This window comes from Dermacentor albipictus, chromosome 2 (genome assembly GCF_038994185.2).
Source record: "Dermacentor albipictus isolate Rhodes 1998 colony chromosome 2, USDA_Dalb.pri_finalv2, whole genome shotgun sequence".
Classification (NCBI taxonomy): Eukaryota; Metazoa; Arthropoda; class Arachnida; order Ixodida; family Ixodidae; genus Dermacentor; species Dermacentor albipictus.
Window position 1 is genome coordinate 111,634,964 of NC_091822.1, and position 14,417 is coordinate 111,649,380.

The 14,417-nt window shown below is 44.2% G+C and overlaps 1 protein-coding gene across 4 annotated transcripts in view; it reads left to right on the forward strand.

Moving 5' to 3' along the window:
* Window positions 1–1,394: 1,394 nt before the first annotated feature.
* LOC139056050 (nose resistant to fluoxetine protein 6-like) overlaps window positions 1,395–14,417 on the forward strand; it is an 81,612-nt gene continuing 68,589 nt past the window's right edge. For all 4 annotated transcript variants that reach the window (XR_011512113.1, XM_070533868.1, XM_070533870.1 and 1 more), the window contains exon 1: window positions 1,395–1,590. The gene's annotated coding sequence lies outside the window, so the exon portion shown is untranslated. The remainder of the gene's footprint in view (window positions 1,591–14,417) is intronic.

The following is a 14,417-nucleotide window of genomic DNA, read 5'->3' on the forward strand; positions in this document are numbered from 1 at the left end:
CACAAAGTGCTACTGCTTGGCGTTTGGACCTACACACATCACCACTGCCTCAGCAAACTTCACGCTAGGTAAATATACCTGGTAGCCAAGCTTCCGTAGTAGCCCATGCGTTCAAAACATGGCGGTTCATCGACAGTTGGCGGTTCATCATGGCGGTTCATCGACGGTTCATCGACATCGTCACATGGATGGCTCAGCGCCATCAGTGTGACGAGGGAACACTTCTGGCAGAAGAAAAAAATATTGTGACGACATATCCGGTAAAAACAGAAGTGACGTCATTTGGTTACTGAGCACGTGCTGGTGGGTGAGTTGGTTATACATGATTACGACGAACGCGCCAAATAAAACGACGGACGCTTGAGATCAAGATGCGTGGTGATGCTTGTATGAGAGAACCCTCAGTTTCTCTATCGACAAAGGAACTGGCGTATCTTGGAGGCGGCGCTTACGAAGCTGTTCTGTATCGTGTTTTCGTTGCGTGATACAGATGACGGCACTGTTTTTTGTTGATTTTTTGACTCTCGGCAGCAGCTATTTATTCCTGTGTCAAGAAATAAACCGCTCACTTGTTCGGGCGCCTACGTGCTTGTCCCATGTCGTCTTCCTTCGCCCGTCGTTTTATTTGGCGCCTTCGTTGTAGTCATTTTGTTCTCAAAGGCGCGAAGTTTGTTTTGGTGGCCTACCATTAGAGCTGTATATTCAAATGTCCCGCCAGTCAACTTCATGGGTGTTTCGAGCTTTCAGCGTGGAATGCGATGCAGGAAAAGGCCAGCCGTACGGCTGTCGAAATAGCATTCCTGCACAGAACATACTTTCTTTGGAGGCCGACGAAAGCTCTAGGTGTAGAGTGCTGGTCCTATCGCCGCACACCACGCACGTGGGCCAGCGAAGTCGCACGAAAACAACTAAAGCAAACAGCTATCTTGCGGTCATAACTCATTACATTTGACTGAACAGGTCAAGAAACGATGAAGCTAACCATGTCACCAAATTCAGACATACGTCGGCGAGCAAAACAGCACAACGCGTTTGGGGGGCTTATTTTATCAGGGGAACTTACGAGCGCGCCTTTCTGCACGCTTCAAGAGCTGTATTGCATTGCAAGTGATAGCGGCGTCTTACGACGGGCGTTGAGAAAATGCATTTATTGACAATATTAAAATAAAATGAGGTCATTGTTGTTTACTCGTCATAAATATAAATATTAACCAGTAATATTGTTTTCATCCGATGAATCTAAATGTGTCTCGCTTTAGTTACAAAAAAAAAAACGCTTTTTTGTTTCGCAATGTTTGTTTCCTCGAAGCATAGTCGCGCTTCAATCGCTGCTCCCTTAAGTACCCTTGCTGATGTCCGTGACAGTTTGTTCTGAACCGCTTTTCGCCCGAAGCATCGCGACCTATTTGCATTGGCCTTGCTTCACGAGCCGGCGTAATCACGTGGCACAATCGCCAGGCTAATTGAGCGGCGTGGATTCTTAGCTAGCTGATCATTTTAAAGGCGTCACCGGCAACGATTCGGCTTCGCTTACCAGCAGTGGTTGCGGCAGCTCGTGCAGGTGTCTAAGCGTCGTTCCTGGCTGTACAGGTTGGTGACCGTTTCCTATACTACGAATGTAATTGTCTTTGCCGGAACTGCTGCTACCAGTGACGAACTGTACACTGTCTCTACCAACCAGTGACAGTACCTACGACGGCGGAGCTTGCTAGACGAGTCGCAGAGCTTGAAGCCTGGTCGGAGAAATTATTTGATGAATTCGCAAGCAAACTTGCAGAAAGATACGAATGGAAATTGGGCGCATCCAGTGATAATTTTACTGCGCTGAAGTCCGAGCTGGAGAGCTTTGTCTCGGGCTCGAACGCGCTAAACAATTTCGTGGGAGAGCTCAGGACGGAAGACGCCACTCTTGTCAGGGCTGACAGATCTGGAGCGAAGGAAAGTGAGGTCATAACAAAGCGCGTTGATGAGTTCGACCAGTACTCACGATTGAACAAAGTTCAGCTGAAGGGAATTGTGTGTACACAAGGAGACAACTGTAATGTCATCATGAAAGCGATATCTACAAGGGTAAATTGCATTGTCAACGACTCCGACATTGATTGTGTTCATCGTGTACCAACCAAAGCTGGTGACGATAAAAATGTCGCTGCCCGGTTCTGTTCGCGCGAAAAGAAACAAGTGTTCCTCAGCAAAGCATGTGCGTCGCGGCTTTACACGACTGATCTTGGATGTACTGGACCTCAAAATAATGACCTAATAATCATTGCGAATGGCCATTTGACCCCTGAAAACAGGAGGATTTCAGCCAAATAATTGTCATGCAAAAAAAAATGGCTGTGGCTTAGCTAAGGTTAAGCCCAGGATGCGAAGCATACTAGCCTTTATTTTAGTTGTTGAACCACTGTTTAGCCTGGTGAACTGCTGTTCCTTGGCTATATTTGGTTCGGCTAGACGAAGAAACAACTCATGCGTTACCCTGCTTCGCCTTCAAGAGTGGAACGCGACAGCGTTCCCGTCGACCCGCCAGCGACTACGCGCCCCGCATTGGACGCGGTGAGCGTCGAGCAACGCAGCGTTCGGCGCGGCAACGAAATGTGCGCCTGAGCAAGCGTCGCACGCCTGAGCCTTAGAAACAGCTCGTTTCTAAGGCAACACCGCATTCACTAGAGGCGCTTTTGTACCGCTTTGAAGCATCGTACTCGTGGCTCAGTGGTAGCGTCTCCGTCCCACACTCCGGAGACCCTGGTTCGATTCCCACCCAGCCCGTCTTGCAAGAGTTGAGCCAAAGCCACTTCTCCTCTGTCGTGACGTCACGGTGTCACGTGATTTCATGGTCACCGCCGCGCCTGAGGAGCTGGGTTGAGCCCTCGTAATATGCTTCGCATAAAATAAAGAGACAGAGAGAGAGAAGAAAAGGCCATACCTGTGTTCTGCCAATTGTCAGTTCAAGGCGAGGCAAACCAGTGAAAGCCGTTCTTTCCGTGTATCGTCGGAAGCCGATCTCAGAATGTTCCGATAGTCTACGCGGTTCAGTGAGACTTGCTGTTGGGCGAGTTGGTTCCTACTGCGAGGAAAAAGAAGTGCCGTGTGGTCTTAGGGAAGGCTGCTGTGTTTTGTCCTTGATGCGAAGGCCTTGTCCTTCACCCACGAGTTACCGTCTGACGACTCAGTGCAATTTTTAAAATTTATGCCTGTTTTTAGGTCATGGTGTATGTTGGGCGTATAGCCCGAGAGCGCTAAACGCGTTCTCGCTGTACGATTCTTCGCTGTCTAAGTTAATTAAGAGCGGGATCGCGAAAGTTTCCCTGGGATCCCCTCTCAGGAAGTCCTGCCCGCATGCAGTGCGGAGTAGTTTTAATGATCAGGTACGGCGATCGGTGAATGCCGGATGCCCCCGCGCGGTCGTAACGGCGATAGCAGAGGTTTTTCTGCGTGAAACAAAAGCAGCCCGTTCCAGGGTGAACACCGGGTGGCTAAGTAGGAGCCATCCAGAAGTGTTGCCACATATGCGTCGGGTATCCCACAATATAAAAAAAAGATAGCCAGCAGGCACAACGCGATGTTCGTTTTTTACCGCCCCGCACAAGCTGGCTGGGCTTTGCCCCAGAACCTCTTCTGAAAAGAAGGAACCCGGAGGTGGCGGCTTAAAGCACGTTCTGGGGTATGTGAGATGCACAGTAGGCGATGTCTACGAGATTTCGCAACCTTGTGGAAAGTCGTGTGTTGGGGGCTCCAGTTGCAGCTCGGCCTCCTCCTGATGAAATTTATCAGGGTATCAAATACATGAACAATAACCACAATGTTAACCGCTATGCTCACAATAACTACAATAATAACCGCTTCGTTCGCGCTGAACTGTCTTGTCGAGCGTTAAATTGACATTCTAGACAAAATCCAGAGTGATTTCCGGGTGCCGGGGGTCGTTTTAGTCGGCAGTGCATGACAACCCGAAATAATTTCGAGAGGGGGGGGAGGGCTGAGGCCCCATACATCCCCCCCCCTGGCTACGCCCCTGACCACGTGTTTTCTAATTTTATTGAACCTGTTCTTGAGGTTTATTGAGGCGTTCTTGAATGAATTGTTACTGACCGTTATCCAATTTTTTGGCGCTTTCAGCATGACTCGACGAATGTTGGTCGCTCGTTTAAAAAAGCAATACTTAACAAATAAGAGTTCATTCACCAGATTGCTCAAACAGAATGGTCCTCCAGAACAAACAAAACAGACGCTAATATCGTATTTGACGTGTTTTCAGCAGCGAAACCGTCAGTGTGTGACTCTTCTAGAGAAGTAAAATGTCACAGGAACTCGGATAATCACAGCCCATGGCTGACTAACAGTTTACTCCAATGTATTCGTAGAAAGGAAAATACGTAAAAGAGTAAAAATGTCGGTTTATTACACGAATAAAATCACGGTGCAACGTGTACTGCAACACATTAAACAAATTAGTAAAGGAAGCTAAAAGAAACTACCATGAATATAAAATTTATAATACTGGTAATGACTTCAAACAGCAATGGAAGATAATACATATTGTATTGAATAAGAATAGCAACGAGATGACCTTTAGTGAAATAAATTATTCTGTTTTTTTTTACTCACTAGGCCCTCAGATATTGCTAATGCGTTCAATGAATTATTTTGCAGCAATACATCTAATCATGATGTCACTCTTCAAATATCATTTCAACATTGCTAACAATCTTTTTACATTTTTCCTACGGGCCAGAAGGAACCCTTAAGCTTAATAAATAATCTTAAGGTATCCACTGCAGGTGTTGATGAAATTCATTCTGCATATGTAAGAATGATAGCGCACCTTATATCTTGTTTTCTTTGAGATGTCATCAATCTCATGCTGAGGACGGTAACATTTCAAGAGCCACTAAATAAGGCAAACGTAATCCCGATACATAAAAAAGGGGGACATCACCAGTCCTAACTCTTAATAAATCGTTATCCCGCCCTTTTCCAGAAAGGTGATAGAAAAATGCTTAGAAAACGGTGTGTGTATATATATATATATATATATATATATATATATATATATATATATATATTGATGCCTAAGCGATACGGGTTTAGAGCCGGCTTCTCCACTAAGCTTGCAATCGTATCTTTTACTGGCAAAACTACGCAGACCATCGATAAAGGCGACTATGCTAAGGCTGTATATATCGATCTCACCAAAGCTTCTGACACCGTAGCTCGGTGCAGTTTCTTTTATAAACTTAGGTGTATCGGTATTGTTGGTCCCGCACTAAGGCTCTTCAAAAGCTGTTTATGTAACAGGTATCAAGCTATTTATATCAATCCAACACTGTGAAATTATTTATCCATTCAGAGAGGTAAAGTAGTAAAGCTTGCGTTACACAAGACCAAAGCTGCTATATTGTCAAAAGGCCGGATGCTTAAAGGGACAAGTTATGGCATCGGTGAGGATTTCTCGCGCCCAGTCCAAAATGCCCGTAAACAACTAATTGCTTTTGCGAAAAGCAAGAACCAACCATTTTCCGTCCGTTTCAAAACTCTGTATATGAACCAAAAGCGTTACGTCTTTGACGACAGTACTAACAGCATCAATGAATTATCATAGCAGACGAAGCACCAAAAAAAGAAAGAAAGGAACCGAGCATATGCTGTCTCTAGCGATGATTTTTCACTTTCTGCAATTTACACTAACATCCGCAGTTTTCTTCAAAAACGTGAACGTATATCTAGCATTGTATTGTACTCTAGCAGTAATCTACTAATACTTACCGAGACGTGGCTCACTGACGACGTGAGCGATACTGAAGTGCTATCGGACCTACCAAACTTTCGTGTGTACCGCAATGACCGTGCATCTACGCGCGGTGGTGGTGTACTGATTGCATTCCACGAACGATTGTCTTGTGCAGTAATCAATGTTCGGTCACAGTTGGAAATATTATGGGTGGCTATCCAATCACGCCCACACACAGTACTACTAGGCGTTTGTTACAGACCTGCCCACACTACTTCCGAATTTTGCAGCCAGCTTAACCAAACCATGTGTCAGCTTATTGCTGCTCACCCAAATGCACACATACTACTATTTGGCGATTTTAACTTCCCGCAAATAGACTGGCACACTGACACTCTGTGTTCTTCGACAGGACTAACCGAAGCCAGGAACTTCCTCGATATCTGCCTCAATTTTAACATGACCCAGCTGGTTTCTGAAGCAACACGTGCTTCACAGTATACATCCAATATCTTAGATCTAATATTAACCAACAACCCCGAAAGTCTTTCGTACATCCATTATCTCAAGGAAATAAGTGACCACAAGGTAATTCATGCTGGCTTTTCTTTTCGACCAACAAAGTGCGAAATGTACAAGAAAACGATACAGTTGTATGACAAAGGCGATTATGAAGCGATAAATGAGGGCCTTTGCGCATTTTTTCCCACATTTGAGACAACGTTCCACAACCATAATGTTGACGCCAACTGGACACGTTTTAAAGAAAAGCTGAAGGAATTAACCGATAAATTTGTACCTAAAGTAAGTTTCAGAGCCAATCGTCAAAAACCATGGTTTACGAAAACTTTAAAAAGGCTTGAAAATAAAAAGAAACGTCTATTCCGGGTTGCAAAGATTAGAGATCAACCAAAAGCATGGGAGAAATATTATGAAGCAGATAAAAACTACCTTTCTACTCTACATCAAGCAAAGCACTCTTTTTACCACTTAGAATTGCCCAAGCTACTAAAATCTAATCCCAAACAGTTTTGGAAAACACTGAAAGACGACGAACGGCGAGAAATCGTACTCAGCAGTGACCTGAATGAAAGGATTACGGACGTGGACTGTGCGAACTTGTTCAACACCACGTTCAGTACTGTATTTTCTGATGAAGGGACCGCACCCCCATGTTTACCTTCGCTTGACTTTCATTGTGACATGCCAGCGATAAATTTTTGTGAAAATGGAATTTCATCCATAATAGAAAATATTAAATTGTCATCTTCTGCTGGAATGGACGAAATTAATACCAAAATCTTGAAAAACACCAAACACAACGTCTCACTTTATCTCACCCTAATTTTTTCGCAGTCACTTTCTACAGGAATCATTCCAGACGACTGGAGGACAGGGAAGGTCGTTCCTGTTTTCAAGTCAGGTAGCAGAAATTCCCCACTAAATTACCGCCCTATCTCTCTAACAAGCGTCCCCTGTAAAATCATGGAGCATGTGATCTACTCCCACATAATAAATTTCCTTGACAGTAATCACTTTTTCCATCCTTCACAACATGGCTTCCGCAAGGGCTTGTCATGCGAAACACAGCTTGCAGTTTTTCTACACGACATCCACACTAACCTGGATAATAACATACAGACTGACGCGATCTTTCTTGATTATGCTAAAGCGTTTGATAAAGTGCCTCACCAACGATTACTTGCGAAACTCTCCCCGCTAAATTTACATCCTACTATCTTAGCATGGATTGCAGAATTTCTTACTAATCGATCGCAGTACGTTGTTATAAATTACCACCTATCCACACCGGTTCCAGTAACGTCAGGCGTCCCCCAGGGATCGGTTCTTGGCCCCCTCCTATTCTTAATCTATATCAACGACTTACCTTTGCATGTATCCTGTAATATGCGCATGTTCGCGGATGACTGTGTTATCTACCGCACCGTACTTAACTCTTCGGATCAGATAACCCTACAAAGTGACCTTGCTAATATTTCAGAATGGTGTACCACTTGGTTAATGACACTAAACGTTAACAAATGCAAAAGCATGTCATTTACCCGCAGTCATAACCCTCGGACGTTTGCGTACACAATTAACAATTTCGCTCTTCAATCAACCGACACTTTTAAATACCTCGGTGTCACTGTATCAAACGACCTCAACTGGCGTACGCATGTGCATACCATCATTTCAGCTTCTAACAAAACTTTAGGTTTCCTAAAACGTCATTTGCGGAAAGCCCCAAATCACGTAAAATTACTTGCCTACACATCACTTGTACGACCGAAACTAGAATACGCCTCAGTAGTCTGGAATCCGCATCAAGCATATCTCATCGACGCTCTTGAAGCGGTGCAAAACCGTGCTGCTTGATTCATCCATTCGTCGTACTCATATGGCATAAGCGTTACGTCACTGAAATCACTATCTGGGCTTCCGGACCTCGTTTTACGTCGGCGCATCGCTTCCCTCTGTCTTTACCACAAATTCTTTTACAGTCCTATCCTTCATCAAGCACCATATATCACGCCCGCAGCACGCATATCATACCGGACGAGCCACTCGCTGCAAGTCTCACGACCACGCTCACGAACATCAACATTTCTAGCCTCGTTTTTTCTTCGCATGGCGGCAGACTGGAACGGCCTCCCCGCCGCCATTGTCGACATAATCTGCCCATCCATATTTTTACAGCATGTTACTGACCATCTCCAACCACATTGTACATGATTTTTCCTTATATGTGTTGTTTGTATTTACATACGTGTATGTTGGTCTACATATATAGGCTTTGATATATGTAAATACATCTGTGAATATACTTGAATATGTATACTATGTATGTGTATATATATGCGTGCTTGAACTTGAACGTTACTTGAACTAGTCTTAATTCGAATCTTGTACCCACCCCTTATGTAATACCCCTGAAATCGGGGGTCTTTAAGGAAAATAAACTGAACTGAACTGAACTGGAGGTGTACCACACGGGTTGATTTTCGGGGCGCTTCTAATTCTCATCTATATTAATGATGTTCCTAAACCATTCTTTTATGCAGATGACCCTACCATAATTGCTACTGAACAGTCTCTCCGTTCCCTTACAACCAGACTAAATATTGATCTAAATAACACGCTTGAATAGTGCCGGTGTAACTCCCTCGATATTAACCTGTCCAAAACCACGTTCAAGATTTTCAATTCCACCCAGGAATGTCTCTCATATACTCCGGCAGTAAGCATTAGATCTAACTTCATTTGAGAGTTAATCGATGTTCATTACTCGGCGACACGCTAGGCTCTCATTTAAAATACAGAGCTCACGTCGCTTATTTGCTGCGCGACACAGCTAATGGAATAAGAATAATGCTAAACACGCGACATTTTTTGCTACCCCAACGTTGATAACGCTTTATTTTGCTTTTATTCACAGTCATTTCACCTACTGCATTGTGACATGGAATGGTACATATACTACGCATACACTGTATAACCCATTGCAACACATTCAAAATCAAGCAATGAAGATTCTTCCCTTCAGTTCATTTAGTTGCAGCGCCTCGGAACTACTTCACAAATACCGGTTAACAATTGCCCAATTGTACAAATTTCATCTTGTAATCATTTTGAATCGGTATCTTAATAACCTTTTGCCATGTAACATACGAAGTGGTTTCAAACTTGTTAACGACAATAAAAACAGATTTGCTTTCAATCATAATTTGCCTTTACCTTTTATTAGAACTACGGCAGGCAAACAAACCGCTTTCCTAGAGTACCATTTTGGAATCACCTCCCGACTCACATCAAACAAACCACTTCGTTATCTCATTTTAAAAAGGAAGTTTCTTTCTTTTTTAATAGATGGTTGATTTCTTTCTTCTCACCTTTGTCACACAAACGCTTACGCACCAAATTCGGAGTTATGCTTGTAAAATACAGTAGATGATACTGATTATTATGTATGTCTTTTTCAATTCTTGAAATATCCCTTGGGACTAGTGTATATTATTTATATTTTATTCTATCGCTATCTACCAGAATTATTCATTTCTTGCGTTTTTTTTTCTATTTTCTGCTTTTACTACTTGGTTTATCTCATTCGTGATACCCTGCCGTCAATATAGATATTCGTTTCGTGCACTAGCTGACAGGAGTTGCCTCCCCTTACAGCTTCGTGCTGTGGGACCTCCTTGCGCAGCTTCATTTATGCAACACATCTTGTAGCTGAAATAAAATATTGCGATTATGATGATCGGGCGCTCCGGCGCCTACATGGAATGCGAAGCACGTAGCGCTACGCGCACACGTTTTCCGGCGAAGATTACTGTGGCGCCAGCTGCGACGGCGGCTCGACTGTCGCATACGAAGCAGGGATGGACGTAACTACACTTTGCTACGTAAAGGAAGAACCCGCCTAGCAATATATTTATGTTGTGGCGGTGCTATGCGAAGGCCACGTACGGTGGAGCACTCTTGAAGAGCGGCGCGCGTCCGAGGCGCGGCGAATTTCTCTCCTCTCTGGTCCAGTCTTTTTGTAGGCGCACGAAGTAGCGGAGCAAGCCAAGTCGGAGGCCGTCGAAACGTTTTAGGCTAGTCGGTTAGGTAAGGTACACGTAAATGTCGCCACGCGAGTAATTTCGACCTACGTCGCAATGGGTAATCCTTCTAGTTGTTTACAGCTTCGCTGTCGAACCACTTTTGGAGCTTCGATTGGAGACAATTTTTTTTATTTTCTTGCTTGCTTATGCATTCATTTATTTTACTATCCTGAAAACCCAAGAGAGGATATTGGAAAGTGGTGTGTAGGTTGGGGGAGACATCGCAGAATCTTTAGGTGCGAAAATACAAATGCACAAATCGATGAAGCACAAATATTGCAGTCGCATTACAGTGAGCAAAGTGATTTAACAAGTTAAAGTCGTAACGTATAGGCCTAAAGATGGAAAGGTAATGCAATGATCCTAGGCCAAAATAATAAACCGTGCCCTCGTAAAAAGTCGGAATGGCAATGAATCATCAATAATGGGCAGGATGTGCCTTTAGATAAAAAAAGCAGACAAATCTTTGTATGATACATAGATACACTTCCCTTGTTTGGGGTATTTTCACACAAACAGCGTCGTTTAGCGCGAGGTGGCTTCAATAGCTCGACTATGGCTTGTGTGGTAGAGCACGTGATATTGATAAACGCATTGCCAGCCACGCGCCACATGGGTTGCCGGGTGGCATTAAACTCCGAACGTAGCAACAGAAAGGGAATAATTCATGTTATGAAATCGTTCAAGAAACGCCAGTCTGCTTGTTCATCCTCATTTGGAAATTTTCGTATTTGTTTTGCGACGTTAAACGGGGAACTCGCAGCTCGTTGAGCCACCCGTAAACGCACTCATCGGAGTCTGGGAGCGGCTGCGCGGGAAGATAAGCCAAACTGGATAACTTTGGCTGTCTTGCTCCGCTGTGTAAAGAGGCGGGCGCCATATTTGCATCTGTCTCGCTTAAACAATTTGAATCTCTCTGACGTAGATACAAAAGGTGTCTGCGCGTCACGTCAGTAATCCTAACACGGATGGAATAAGGAATGTCTTTGGAGTCAACGTTTAGACAAAGAAACTTCTCTTCGACAAGGTCCCGACGCAGACAAATTCCTTTGTGGAAACGTTGGCACCAGACTGAGTCATCAATTTCGTCCCCTCCTTTGATCACTCTAAGTCTAACATTTCCTTGTACCTTCGCGTCATGGAGACACACGTGTCACATGGAGGCAGAGCACATAAACACAAAGCGCATGAGCTGGCAACTCTGACGAAGCCTTTACCAGTCGCGCAGCAAGCACGTGATGCATGCGCGCACATTTCATGTGTGCACTCTAAAAACTTCCACGCTTAATATCACGCTAGACTACGTTTAAGCATGGCGCGCATGTAAATCAGCGCGGATGACGTTTCAAGCACCACGTGACCTAAAATAGGCGTGACGTTCCTTAATGTAAGGATGAGAACAAGACTGCCTCCCATGGTTCTGTCTTGTGCTCACTCACGCTCTCACATCACAGGCTTAACATCCCATGGAGCGCTCGCGCGGGAACTATATTCACACTTATAAAAATCCAAACAGGGGATTAGTGATATATCACGTGATCTGAGCGGAGTGTGGGTGAGAGAGAACAACGCTCTGCGTCTTCTCACTTCCCTGCGGGGAATGCGAAACTTTTATTGGGGAGACTGAAGGAGACCGTGGTGTTTTGAAGACTGCGCTCAGCCATTTTTCGTGTAGATTTTCCTGTGGATTTCCACGATCGACGTTCGTTCATTCTAGCACAGAGCTTCCGGTCTAATTGTCAAAGTTGCTGTGTACCGCCATGTTCACTTCTACAAACATTCATGGCGTACAACGCGGGTGGTGTATGCATACATTGTGCACTGTGCCGACTTTACGAGAGTTTTAAGGAAGATAATTTACCGTGATCGGACGGCTCCAGAGCAGCATCTCTACATGGATAATAGATGTGCTGCTGTCCCTCACCTGCCATTCATGGACCATTCAAATATACAGGTAAGAACATCAGATATGCTTTGCTTTTATTAAATAGCGGTTAACTGTCAATTTGTCATGATTTCGGGTATGTGCTTGTATGATGTGTGGTGCAAATTTGCCGTAATGTGACATTTATTGGAAAGCGAGAACCTTTTACGCGAGCTGTAACGTTGATCCAAATAGAGAGCAGTCAGCCTCATGCTTTTCAACAAGTTTTAACACCATGCTATTGAATTACTCTGAGTTGCTCAATCTATTATGCTGATGTACCGAATTCCCACAATATCTGTTGTTTTAATTTTACATTCGCCAGCTCACCGTTTTCTCTGTGCCCGCTGCCTTTTCGCCTCGGGCAAGGGTGGGGAGCTGGGAGTGGACACTCTGCATTATGCACCGTGTTTCTTGTCATGATTTCGAACTCTGTTAGTGGCGCATCAATGTGGTATGCCGTGTAGCTGCCACGTATGCTGCTCATAGTATACCGCTGCTTATAAAGTGAAAACTCATAATGTTGTGAGCTATTTGTCGACTGACAATAACCTGCATTTCCGAAGCGCTGCATGCAAGGTTGCGACCACGCGTGCTATTCAATTTGCAACCTCCATTGTGCTCTGAATAAGGATATCTATGTAGTGCAGCTCCGAATATTTTTCATTTTGGGCTTTAAAGAACGGAAGTGTGACCGTGTTCAATGAACATGATTATAATCTGCCAGTTGCCGCTCTTGATTTCAAACTGCAAACTAATAAATGCCCGCAGTAAGAGTTCACGTGGGATAAGTTCACTTAGAATGCCATTCTTGTCCAAATTCCCATCTCCATCGGGTAGGGAATTAAGCGTAACTAGGTTTTTCAAGCTCACTTTTGCTTAGATATTAAACGTTTTTTTCGAGAGCGGTGCCAGTTGTGTTCGAATTTTTGAACTTTACTCATAGTGGCAAAGCCTTTAGCGCAATTCAAGAAGACAGGGACCTGAGAGAGACACAGGACAGCGCTATGTCTTTGTCACGTACCTGTCTTCTTGAATTGCGCTAAAGGCGTTGCCATTATGAGTAAACCGTACCAACTAGCCCAATAATCACCTTTGTGTTAAACTGTATTTTTATTAGGAGTATGATAGAATAAAATCATTTACAGCTACGTGTTTCATCTAAAGGCGTTTTACGCACTGTTATATTGTTTTTTTAGGTTACATTTGAAAGCGAATAAAGGTTTGGAAACGGGATTGATGAAAATGAACAAAAATTTAAAAAGCTCCCTTTGATTTATCAGAAGGAAGCAACGGAATCCCAATAAAGAAAGCAACAAAATCCCAATAAAGAAGGGCGTCAGGCAGGGAGATGCGATCTTTCCAATGCTATTCACAGCGTGTTTACAGGAGGTATTTACAGGCATGATTCGGGAAGAATTGGGGATAAGAGTTAGTGGAGACTTCATTAGTAACTTGAGATTCGCTAATGATGTTGCCTTGCTTAGTAACTCGGGGGACCAATTGCAATGCATGCTCGCTGACCTGGATAGGCAAAGCAGAAGGGTGGGTCTCAATATTAATGTGCCGAAAACTAAAGTAAAGTTCAACAGTCTCGGAAGAGAACAGCAGTTTACGATAGGTAGCGAGGCACTGGAAGTGGTAAGGGAATACATCTATTTAGGGCAGGTAGTGACGGCGGATCCGAAAAATGAGACTGAAATAATCAGAAGAATAATAATGGGCTGGGGTGCGTTTGGCAAGCATACTCAGATCAAAAACAGCAGGTTGCCATTATCCCTCAAAAGAAAAGTGTATAACAGCTGTGTCTTACCAGTACTCACCTACGGAGAGAGAGAGAGAGAGAGAGAGAGAGAGAGAGAGAGAGAGAAAGATACTTTATTTGGCTCCTTCAAGGATTTAGCGTCTCGAGGTCTCGGTCGTCTTGGGCGCCGGCGACTTGGAGCCTCTTCCGGCAAGGGTGGGCCCCTATTCCAGGGCTCCACTGAGCCTAGCTACCTCACTAGCGTGCTGCACTAAGGCCCTTTGGGCCGTGAACTCGCAGCTGGTAAGCCGACTCTCCCATTGCTCCGCACTCCGGTTATTGTGTTGGTGGAATGATTTATTGTGTTTACATTCCCATGTGACATGGTATAGTGTGGGTGTGGCCCCGCAC